Raw genomic sequence first — 12,003 nt, 5'->3', positions numbered from 1 at the left:
CCTGCAGGGACATGTGGGTGAGGACAGGGCTGAACTATCCAAGAGCCCAGAATTCCCCCTGCTGTGCAGGGCTGTGCTCCAGGGACCTCTTCCCAAGGCATCAGATGCATGGTCATGTCATGTAAACATGACCCAGACAAGCAAAAACTGGGCTTGCTGCTCATTAAGCATCTTTATTGCTGTGTGTCTGAGTAGTGATGAAATCCAAGTGCTCTGTACAGGACTGTATGTCAAAATAAGGACTGTGTGAAGAAAGAAATGCCTTTTACTTCTGGTCATCTTAAAAGCCAAATAATTAAGGTATTGAAAAAGATGGCTTTTACTGCCTACTCTCAGAAAAAGGAGAAAACAACATATATAATGTGCCCCCAAAGGAAAGGGCGACTAGATATCAAGTTGTTTAGGAATAATTTTCACAAAACCTTTTCTGGAAAGGTTTTTTCCCAAAACCTTGCCCCAGGAAAAAAACAAATCACAGCTATATTCATAGCCTGGATTTTATTTAGGTGCTCACTATCCCAGCATGACTATAGTTCTGGCTGCTCCTGGCAAAGTTAGGAAATGAGTTAGCTTCAGTATTAATATAGTGAGTTCCATTTGCAAAGCCAGTCAAGAGCTTTACACGGTGTTCCAAGATACCAGAATTCAATTCACAGGATTTGCCAAAGCTCTATTTTTATTTTGTCTTCATCTGATGTTATCAAGGTTGTTCATGTTCCAAAAATGGATGAGTTTAGCAATAGTTAGCAGTTGGTAATAGGAGTCAAGAAGACCAAGGCTTTTAACACATTCAGAATGTTTAATTTCCCCTCCATCTGATGATAATAACTTAACATGTAAAAAGAAAATAACACAAAATTATGTGGATTTAAAAAACCTCCCACGCACCTTATGGAATTAAAATACTGTGTGGGCCTGGAACCACGAGTATGTTCACTAAGTATGATCTCCAGAAGCATGTTATATTTGAGAAAAAAATTAAATGAAAAATTAATGGTTGCTGTTTTGTCCAAACACTTCACTTTCCTAACATTTTGCTATGCCCATTAGGTAATCATGCCATTTATGTTTAGCTAAATTTTTTCCTTAGGGTGGCATCTGTAAAATTTAAATATCTGCTTATTCATTTGGGGTGTTTCTATAACTGGAACATAACATTGCAGTAAATCTTGAAGTATGTCCAAGGAAAGGTCAGATTTTGCTGAAATTTTTACTTAACTGAAGCTTTTTCACACCAAAATGTGTTTCAGAGTATAGTCAGCAGTGTGTTTCTGTAAGGTTGGGTGGTTTTGGTTGTGGCATGAGGAGCTGGTTGGGAGCCTGGCTGCCCAGGCAGGCTTGGCACAGCACCAAGATGTGCAGCGTGCTTTGCAGAGTCACAGAGCAGCCTGACGCAGGAGACATACCGGAGATAAGTGTGGGAAATCCTCGCTGCTTCATCATCCCAGTGGATGTGGAGAGCAGGGAGGAAACAGCCAAACCTTTCTCTGAGATGTTTCTAGGAAGCAGTGTCATTAAAAAACCCCCAAAAACCACAAACAAAATAAACTCACAGAAAGCGTTTATGGTATATATATTTTAGCACGGGGGATAAAACACTGAAATTGTTAAAACAAGATAGGATAGCCACAGTCTTAGTCTGCTGTGGGATACATATGTTAGTATCTTTTATTAATAATGACCTTTTTAAATTTATCTAACAAAAATCCAAGATGGCTGCGGAAAACTATTCCTTATAATGGCACTCGTAGTGCTGTAAAATGAGAGCAGCACGTGTTATGGTGTAGCAAATAATCCTGTTCTGGCTGTTGTGACAGGTATTTTAGGTTCTAAGAATTAGATTAGGTTAGAAACACGAGGAGGAGAAACTGCAAAATCTCCAGAGCCGAGAAAAGATGAAGCTGAGGGTGGGGAGCCCTCACTTCCTGTGGCCACTCATCCTGGAATGCTGCCCATTACCCAGAAGAGCAAGTAATCCCAAAATCCAGAGCACTGCTTGTCTTTGCTGGCCCTACATGGATGCTGAACATGTTTGTAACATGTTGAACATGTTTACATGTTGTTTGTAAATGTTCTTTATAGTCTCCCTGCAGTAAATACATCACAATGTGAAAAGTATAAAATTTGTGTTAAAATGCAAACATTTTCTTGATCAAAAGGGCAACGTTGCTCACAGTGAACCCTTTGGAAATTCCAGTTTATCTGGAAATAGCATTGTAGTTGGTAGAGACTAGAAATAGAATAGAATGTGGGGGGTTTAATAAATATATTCAGGATACAAGAGTCAGATGCAGAATGACATGGCCAAGATGTACGTACAAAATACAAATACATACAAAGCAGGTTTTTCACTTAGTGGTGGTGGCTTTAGCATAGAACCTTTATGACACAGGCTACAGCCAAGAATTAAATTCCAAAGAAATTTAGCAGTCTTTTTTTTGTAGTACGTATACTTTGACAGGTTTCATTCATAAACCTCATATACCAAGAGCGTTTTACAAGGTATTATTACAGAAGCACTAAATAGATACAGTAACTGTGAGGAGGTTTTTTTTGCCAGAAAACATTTGCTGAAGAAGACAGTCATGCACAGTAAACCAGAAATACGCTATTTTTAAAAGAATTTGTATATAGAAAGCATCTTCAGGAAGAAGAGATGGAATGTAATCTTCCTTAGGTATACGCCTGTTAAGATATTTTTATCATGTACTGCAATCTAATGCTAGCTCATGTAAGAGGGGCTTTGCACATTCCTTTCTCATTTCTGTTAGGAAATTAAATCCTGATAAGGTTCTATATGATGTCTCTTATCACTCTGTAGAGTAGCAATTTAAAGACCAGAAACACATATGGTTTTTCATCTTTATGATCCAATTTTGACCACTGGAGTTTGTTTCCTGCTGCTGTTTTCACAGGGGCAGAAAATGCTTTGTCCAAAAACCACTTACTTCTCTGCTGGCCTTCAGTTTGAGGAATGTTCTGTTAAATCCAAAATACACGGTTGTAATATCGAGCAAAAATTGGCTTCCTGCTAATAAATTCATACAAATAGTATTTGGGTTTCTCTTGGCTTTCTTGCTAGTTCCTCATGTGAAGGGCAAGTAAACTGCAGATGAGAAATGGTAAGAAAAACGAAGCCTCGGTTGCAGCCAAAGAATTGGCTGTGCTAGAATTTAAGCAATGAAAAGGGCAATTTGTGGCTGTGAGGAGTCCCTATAAAAATCCAGGATGGGCTTGCCAGCCACAAGGGGAGAGTGCAAGGGCAGTGCCAAAATCAGCCCCCACCAGAGACCCTCCATGAGTGGAGAGCCAGGAGGTGAAGGAGCAGCAGCACAGGGTCAAACGTGTGCCCTGCATCCTTATATCCAACCTCATTTTGCAGTGGCACTCCCTGAACGTTATTTTTATTCTCCGAGACCCTCAGTGAGACAATTTTGTTACAGCTCCTGCTTTTCAACCTTTAGGGTGTTATTCTGAAAGTAATCTGTGTTTGGCTTTCTGAAAATAACATGGAGGGCATAATGGAGATGAATATCCAATTGCAAATCTTAAATTGCTGTCTTTAAGGGTTGATCTTTAAATATAATCTGCCTGCAAGTAGATTACACTTATGGTCATTTGGGTACAAATACTCTTTTATAAGAGAATTATTCACTCAGGAAAGCAAGCAGAGGGAATTTAGAGAAGATGTACAAAAATAACTAGGAAGCTCAAGGAATCAATTTATGTTCAAGCATTAAAGTAATGACAATAAAGCTTTACCAGCAAAAGCTACAGAGGCTTCAGTGTCTTGCAGTAAAGCATGATTATTTATAAAAAAGGGAGAGGAAAGCTTGAAGAATATTTTATTGTAGTGTTAGGTCGAATAATTGATGGTGATCTCCAGCTGACAAAAGGGTAGAAGCAAAAACATTTAGAAGTGGCAAGTTTAGGCATCATGAGAGAGTGAGGGACTGTCCTGCCAGCGTCTGAATCTACCAAGCTCGGGCTTAATAAACAAGGTACAAATTCCAAGATGGGCTTCAAAACCAGTAGGGTGGATGTATTTTTGTTGGTTCAGGGGCTGGGTTGTTTGGTTGTTTTTTTTTTTCTTGTTTTCAAACTAACTCAAGATGAGCAAGTTTAAACATAATATTTCTTCCAGAGTGGTGAGAATTTGAGTACAGATATTTATTTTCTTTCTGCATGTATTTTTGGTTTGGCTGGTTTTTTACAGTAAATGCATTTTCCTGTAAAGGCTGCAGCACATGGGTTCCCAGGGAATAGTTCAGTTGTGTTTTAACTTTTAAAACATTTTATACTTTCTTTTCCTCTTAACTTCGGGCATTTAGAATGCATTAGGGTCAGTGGTTCTAGTGGGAATGCTGATGTTAAGGTTGGTTCAAGGGTAATTTAATATATTTAGGAGGTGTCAGTATTGAAATTCTCTAAAAGCAAAGATTCTTTATTTTGAGTGTAGGTAATAGATAATAGACATCTTGTTGTGAATTCAGGTTTGTGTGGAGAAAAGGTAATATGCAGCTACAGAAGTATGTCAAGTGACACTGGAGTGTGTCACATAGCAATAAAGAAAGTAGAAAATTAAGCTCCTATATATATATATGTATGCATACATACGTAGTGTCATGATTATGCAAAGAAGGAAGTGGAACATAGTATTTTAAAACTGGAGTAGCTTTTTCTTCTGTGATGTTTCCCATATAACTATCACAAGGAATTGTTGATGCAAAAGGCCATGTGAACAGCTGTAGAGTAGAAAAATCATGGAACTAACTTGTTCCACTCTAATAATAAATAAATGATGTCAGAGTGCTCATTATTTTAATTAAATTAATGTGTAGTCATTAACGGTTATGATACTTTATTTCCCCATCATGTAGACAAGAAGGATTGTTAATTCAGGGCTCAGCAATACAGGAGCAACATAGCTCCAATGTACCCCAAAAATTGGATGAAGGAAGAACTGTTCCAGTTGCTGTTTGGAGACAGATTTGTAGCTTAACCATGCCAGTTGTCTTGCTATAGTATAGTTAATAGTATTTTTGCCTTGTCTTCTGATCACACAGGTCTTAGAGATACTCAAGGAAATGTGCATTTGGTAAAACTTGGCATGATTTATATAGCTTGGAGCAATGAGTAAGTTCTTAATTAAATGAATTATGTAGATATTTTTTAATTGTCCAAATGCCAAACCAGATACACTGGGCTTTGGAACTCCTCCCTATTTTTAGAGCAATACTGACTTTGTTTCTTACCAAAATTTTTTTCCAGGCTAATAATCTATAATGTACTTGAGCTATTTTGATATGGTTATCTTTAATTAAGCACATAACTTATTAGTATTTTGCAAGTTGGATTAAATTCTTTTGATAGTATTTTAACATGCCAATTTGTAATTATATTCTTTCACTACAGCAGACAGATTGGCAAGTCATGAGTTATTAGGGAAAATAAGTTTTTCTAATGAATAAACAGGGCCTTGCAGACAGAAAGCTGATAGTGTCAAGCATCACTCAGGAGGGGCAAAATAAGGACTTGAAGGCTATTTATTACTGGGCTGCAGGTATCTACCAGTATTCATAAAAAAGGCATGGTTTTAAAAGTATGGCAATGGCTCATATTATGTAATATTAGAAATATCCTTCCCCAGCATGTTCTTCATACTATACTGTGTTTTGGTATTGTTACAACTAGTGCCCTGTGGAAGTGAACCAGTTAATGCCTGATGTGATTTATGGTGCTTTAAGCTGGGAGGTCGTAACCATAAATATTGTAAAGGGCTTTGATTTTCAGATTATGCCAAACATTCCCACTTTGAAAAATGGATCTCCGCTGAAATGTGTAACGTTGGGAAAGTAAACACACATTTTAAATTTAATTTCCATTCTCTTCTGTGACAATTACAGATCACATGAAAAAGGAAGCCATCATAGCACGTCACATATTGAACTCGATGAAATGTATTACAATATGAATCTCTGGAGTGTTTTTTCCTCCAGTGGGGCTCTCATTTATACCTGCTCATTCAGCAATAAATAGTGCTATTTTCTGACCTGTCATCTGTCTCACCTCAACTCTCTTAGCTTTTACACTGAGAAAACGATGTTGAACTGAATGCTAAAGCAACAAACTATGTTAAGATTAATTTTACAGTCCAGCCCTTAAAAAAATTTGGAACCATTCTATTCATCCTTTCATTGCTGTGACAGGAGATTTCCAGTGTGGCACATGTACACAAAGGCTAGGTACATATCTACAGAGGGAGAGACAGAATGATGAATGAATGAATGCAGAAATGAGTGAATGCTGGTGGTGCTCTGAGTTCTCCTGAACTTCCTGATCTCATTACCACCACCCAGTGGAAAAGTCTGGAGCTAATGCCAATTCCTGGAGTGAACTTCAGGACTTCTTCCCACGGAAATACCTACTGCTTCAGCAAATGAGCCCAAGCTCACAGATGTGAAGTGTCTAATTGACTGTGGAATACTTTTGATCAAATTCTTAGAGTCCAGATTTTTGAACTCTGGAAAAAAATTGTGTCGCTGTTGGCAGGGAAAATAATCTGTTTGTAACAAATGGCCACAAATCATCTGCTATCCTAGATCTCAAAATTTACAATTTTCTTATTTATTTGTGGATTTCTTTTTATCAGGTCTTCCCTTAATGCCTTATTTATTTTCTTTACAAGCTTTTCATTTCTTAAGTACCTTGGAAATGTTGTATTTTTAACAAAGCAAGTTTTAACTGGATTAAAATTAATTTTAAAAATTTAATTGGCAAAAATCAAAACTTGGTGCTTATTGTGTAGTCAGCTCCATCTTCAGAAAAGTACCAGATGCAGAATGGCTGCTTGAAATCTCTTTGGATATTGTTTATGGTGTTCAAGTGTTGTTTGCTTTAATGTAATGCTAGTTGTGTACCTTGCCTGCTGGATTCTATTGAGATATGGCTTGGTGGAATCACACCCATTCTGTGGTCTTTTGGCTTCTGCTTTTTGATTTATGAAAGGGTTTATTTTTTAATGAGTTTTTTTGTGTTGTCACTGAACAATTGTTCCTTGCACTGTTGTGCTAGATTGTTAGAGAATGGAAACTGAGGATTTTATACAGCAATCAGTTGGGAAGAGCCATGGAATGGTTTGGATTGAGACATTTAAAAAAGATCATCTAAAACCAAAACCACTTAAAGACTCCCCTGTCACATGCAGGTACACCTTCCACTAGAGATGGAAGCATTGCCTCTGAGATAAAATCAAATTTTTTTCTTATGATTTTTGATAATTTAATTTCATTTATTCTGCTAGGGTTTGACTTGGATGTTTGGTTTGAGTGGATATTGGTTCCATGATGGACTGTTTTGGGGATTCATTTTCCAGCTGCTGTCTCCATTTGCTTTTCACACAGAGACACTCTATTTGACAGAGGATTTGCTTCTAAGGCAGTGTTTAACATAGCACAGTGAATTGCATTTTTAGTGTTTGGAATGTTCAAGAGTGGCTTGTGCAGCCATCAGGTGTTTTGGCTTGGGCCATCAGGTGTTTTCTGGCCTTTGTGAAAATATCCTGCTGTTTAATACTGTTATAGTACATCAGTTACCTGTTGGTGTCACCTCATGTTCAGCATGTCATTTGCAATTTTATTTTAAATTTTTGTTTGTCTTGTTTGGTTTATTTGTTAGGAATGGATTGGGGGAGAAAACAAAAAGATGCAGTGTGCATGTGCTATTAGGGAAATTCTGCAGCATAAACATTAAGAAGGAAAGATACAGAGAATTATTATTATTATATCCAGGAACAACACAGGTTTTCCCAGTAGTGTCCTAAAGCAGACAGTGGTAATATTGGTGATTGGGAAGAGCAGGGGCAGAGAAGTGTTTGCATTTCTGAATACAGGAATGTGGTGCCAGATACAGATATGAATATGTAAAAATAGGGATGGGATAATTCTCGCTGGACAACCTTTTTTTTGCAGAGCTGTTCTGAACAAGCAGTGGTATGAAACTGTGCGCTTTGCAGGGCTGAAGAGCAAAGAAAAGAAAACAGAGCATGTTTTAATAAATCTTTGCTGCTGCTTTTGAGATTGAAATGCTAATTCAAGCCTTGCCAGTGCTCTCCCTGTGACACAGCTCTGGGGCTGCAGGGCTTTAAGGCGCTGCTGCCTTCCTTAGCTTTGTGATTCCAGCGCTTCACTCGGCACAAGTGTTGGAACAGGGAGCCCACTCTGCCGCTCCTCACACACCAGGAAGGATGTGCTGGGAACTAGGCTACCAGAGTATCCCAGTTTCCTCTTTTTCCTGCTGCACCACCCCCACAGCTGATGAATGAATGCAGTTGTAATAGAGTGTATAATGCACATTACCCCTTAATGGCTTTTAAAGGGTACTCAGGGTATTCCTGGCTTTCCTTCTGCTTCATGCAAGGATGGTGGGCCTCTGAAATAGGGAAACACATACAAGACTCAGTGAAAAAGAGAAAAAAAGGACCAGTATAAGGAGACTGAAAGTGCAGGAGATGGTAAAAAGGTGTGTCTCTGGCAGCAGATTACTTACAGGGAGATATTCTTAGGATAAAGTGAATTTAGTTGAGTTCAATAAGAATTTCTGTGGGAATTTAATTGAGTTTCTTGTGACTTGAGCACACATATTCCTTTCTATCCTTGATGGGTTTCAAGAGAGAGTGAATGATTTCTCAGGATATGTTAGTAAGACATATCCTGTGCCATGCTTTAAAAACTGTTAACCCAAAGAGTTTATACTCTTTGATATTTTTAATGGGTTATGCCAGGATTATTTCTAAAATAATATTATTAAATATTTATCAGAATGAAGACTATTGAGTTTTCTCACAGGCAGAAAAACAGTAGAATGCACAAGAATTAATTTCATTTGTTCACTGGCATCTAGTTCACAAGCTTTCTAGAAAGTCTCTCAAATCCATAGCCAGTTTCTTGAGTTGGTATTTGCTGTTTTATACAGGAACAACAACTTGGAGATTTTTCCCAAATAGAAGAATGAGAGACTGAGTAAATAAGCAGCACTGGTTATTATTACATAGCAGAGATTTGTATAAATAGCAATATAAACAGCTGAAACCCCAGATACTTACCCAGGATAACAGGACAGAGATGGAAATATGGAAGATTGATGGTAGGTAGGAGCCATAGAGTTAGGGACTGATGAAATCAGCAATTTATTAAAAAGAAAAGATTTGGGGAGGAAGCAGCATCTTGAGTCTATGTGATCATAATAAACAGAATGAGGCTAGAAAACTTAGGTGAAGGGTTAAAATACATCAGAGATCAGCCAAAAAAATAATAATAATAAAAAAGCCAACCAGAATAAGCAGGACTAGAAAATGTGTTTTGTTTGTCAGGTGTTATTTGTTGTCCTTTGTTTATTTAGTGCTTTGGAGAAATCAGGTGGTTTTTAATTGCTTGTTGTTTTAATTGTTTGTGTTTTAGTTGTTTGTTTTTCCCTCCTTTAATAGAGGAGGACAGTGAATCTCATGAGCAGCAGCTTTTAATGCTGTTGCTTGCTTCTGTTTGGTACAAAGCAGGGTGAACTTTGATACCTGAGCTGTGGGAGTAGATTATTTCTCTGTTGCTACAAGATGTTCCCAAGTCCTTGGACTCTTTACAAGAGCGTGCAAGCAGTGCCTGCACATCTCTGGGAGGCCAGAGAGCAGCTGCACAGCCCTGAAACTTTTAAAAACCCCTGGAAGGGCCCAGGTATGGCTGTAGCAGCTGTGAGTAAATGTGTCAGCAATGTGTCTGTGCAAGGATTTCAGAGAAAAAGGTTCCAGTTCTTTGAGGTGGTGGATGTGTGGAGTTTCATTCCCAGGCAGAAGGGTCCTCACATATCAGGAACGTTCTATTTAGAAGGTAAAAAAAATTGTTCTAGTCCAAGTTGGCATATATTTATTCCCAGGAAAGAGTTGCCTAATTTTATTTCTTGCATAATTTTATGTCTTTTCTTCTGACATTTTTGAGAGGAAACCACATCCATAATTCTGCCTGAAGGGGAACCAGGCCTTAAGTGTGCTGTGTTTTTAAATTTATCAGGTATTTATAATATTGACTTGATTTTCACATGGCAATGAACTTGCTGGTTATTTCTAGATGGACACGTACATGCTCATAACAAGAAAAATCATGTTACTGTGCGTGTACATTATCACACTCTTTTTTTTGCCTGTAACAAGAAGCAGCAAATTCTGATCTCTCACCTGTGGCTCAGCTGTCAAAACTTTCCACTTCTGCCATTTCTGTAATTCATTCCTAAATACTGGAAATGCTAAAGAACGAGTGACAGCTGTCAAAATTTACTATTCACTGTGTACGATCGGAGGTAATGACAGAAGATGTTTATCAGAAGGGGGCACATCTCAAAAACCTGGGGCTTCCTTCAAGGATGCAAACACCTGAGACAGTAATTTCTGCCAGGAAAGTGTTTGTGTGTGTCCCCATCCTCAATCTCCTGGCAGCAGCTCATCTGTTTTGGAGGACAAGATGATAGGACACTGCTATTATGTTGCCAGCAGTAAATGCTGACTAAGAGTCGTGTTCAGATGTTACATCATGTTTCTGGGCTTCTTTTCTAAGGTGTTCCTTCTTTTGGCACTGGAAATTCATCCCATCAATCTTGATTTTTACAAAGCAGAATAAAGGTGTAAAGCAGGTTGGAAGATGAGCCAGCTAAGAGTATTTCACATGAGAAAGCTGCAAATCACATATATCTTATAGGGGAGAAAAGCCCCAACAAAACAACAAACCACACTCAAGCATCTTTCTTGTGCACATCTTACACTGTGACAAATTCTGGTCCTGGAAGCCAGCTCCGGTTTGTGTGCTGCAAAAAGAAAGGAGCTGGTGAAGGAGCAGGGGTTCGCTACAGCTGCCTCATGCTGATGTACCTAATGGTTTTTAGTCCACTTTGCTGGGGGCTTTGCAGAACCGAGCGAGTACATTATAGGGGCGTTGAGGCTGAGGATCGCAGAGTCTGCGCCAGAGCCTGCAAGAAACCATGGTTGTTGTCCTTCTCCTTGCAGACGCCCAAGCCCTGCGAGGCCGGGTGGGCAGAGCCGCCTCCGCCGGCGGCCCCGGGCCCGGAGAACCGTGAGTAACCGCGGGGGAGAGGCGGGAGCCCCGGGAACGGGGGGGATGCTGCCCCCCGAGGAGGAGGGATGCGGGCTTCCCGGGAAGGGGGGATGCGGTCCCAAGCGCTTCCCTACGCCGTGACCCAGAAGTTTTTCCAGCCCGCTCCTGATCCTGCAGCTTGCCGGGCGGGATGCGGCGGGGATGGGCTGCGGCGGCCGCAGCCCGGCGAAGGGCGGGATGGAGCTTACCCCGAGCGGGGATGAGAAATGACCGATTTCCCCCCGTTACGTTGTCACGGGCCAGAGGAGCCGGGGGCGGCGGCCGATGGAGCCCGGGGAGCGGGGGTGGGGGGCTGCTCCGGCCCGGGCAGTGGAGGTGCCTGTGAGTTGGGTGGTAGAGATTTATCTAACAAAAAAGAAAAGGGCGCGGTGGAGGGCGCGGAGGATGCTCGGAGGAGGGGGAGGGCGGGAGCGTTGGGCTGGGGGCGTCGCACCCCGGGCATCTCTCCATGCCCACCCCCCCAAATCCCGGAGGAATCACACTCGTCGTCGTCCCCACCCCCGGAAAAAGGAGGGCACACCCCACCTGCGGGGCTCGCTGCGGTTGGGGCGCCGGCTCTGCCCTCTCCCCCCGCCCGTCCCCCTTTACCTGCCGCCGGCCCGTCCGCGGCGGGGGCAGCGGGGCGTGGGGCGGTGGGTGGCGGTGGAGGCGGCGTGTGACAGATGTCCTCCTCTGACAGCGCTCGGTACCAGCCCAGTGGCTCCCTGCCATTGGCTCAGTGCAGCCGACCGGCAAGGCTGCTCGCTATAATAGCACTATGCCTGCCAGCGGCGGCGGCAGCTCGCTCGGCTCCGCCGCGGCCGCCCCGCCGCGCATCCTCCTCCCGCGGCCGCGCCGCGCCTGAGGGGCC

This window comes from Onychostruthus taczanowskii, unplaced genomic scaffold (assembly GCF_017590055.1).
Source record: "Onychostruthus taczanowskii isolate IOZ18803 unplaced genomic scaffold, ASM1759005v1 scaffold135, whole genome shotgun sequence".
NCBI classification, from domain to species: domain Eukaryota; kingdom Metazoa; phylum Chordata; class Aves; order Passeriformes; family Passeridae; genus Onychostruthus; species Onychostruthus taczanowskii.
This window is presented reverse-complemented; position numbering follows the sequence as displayed.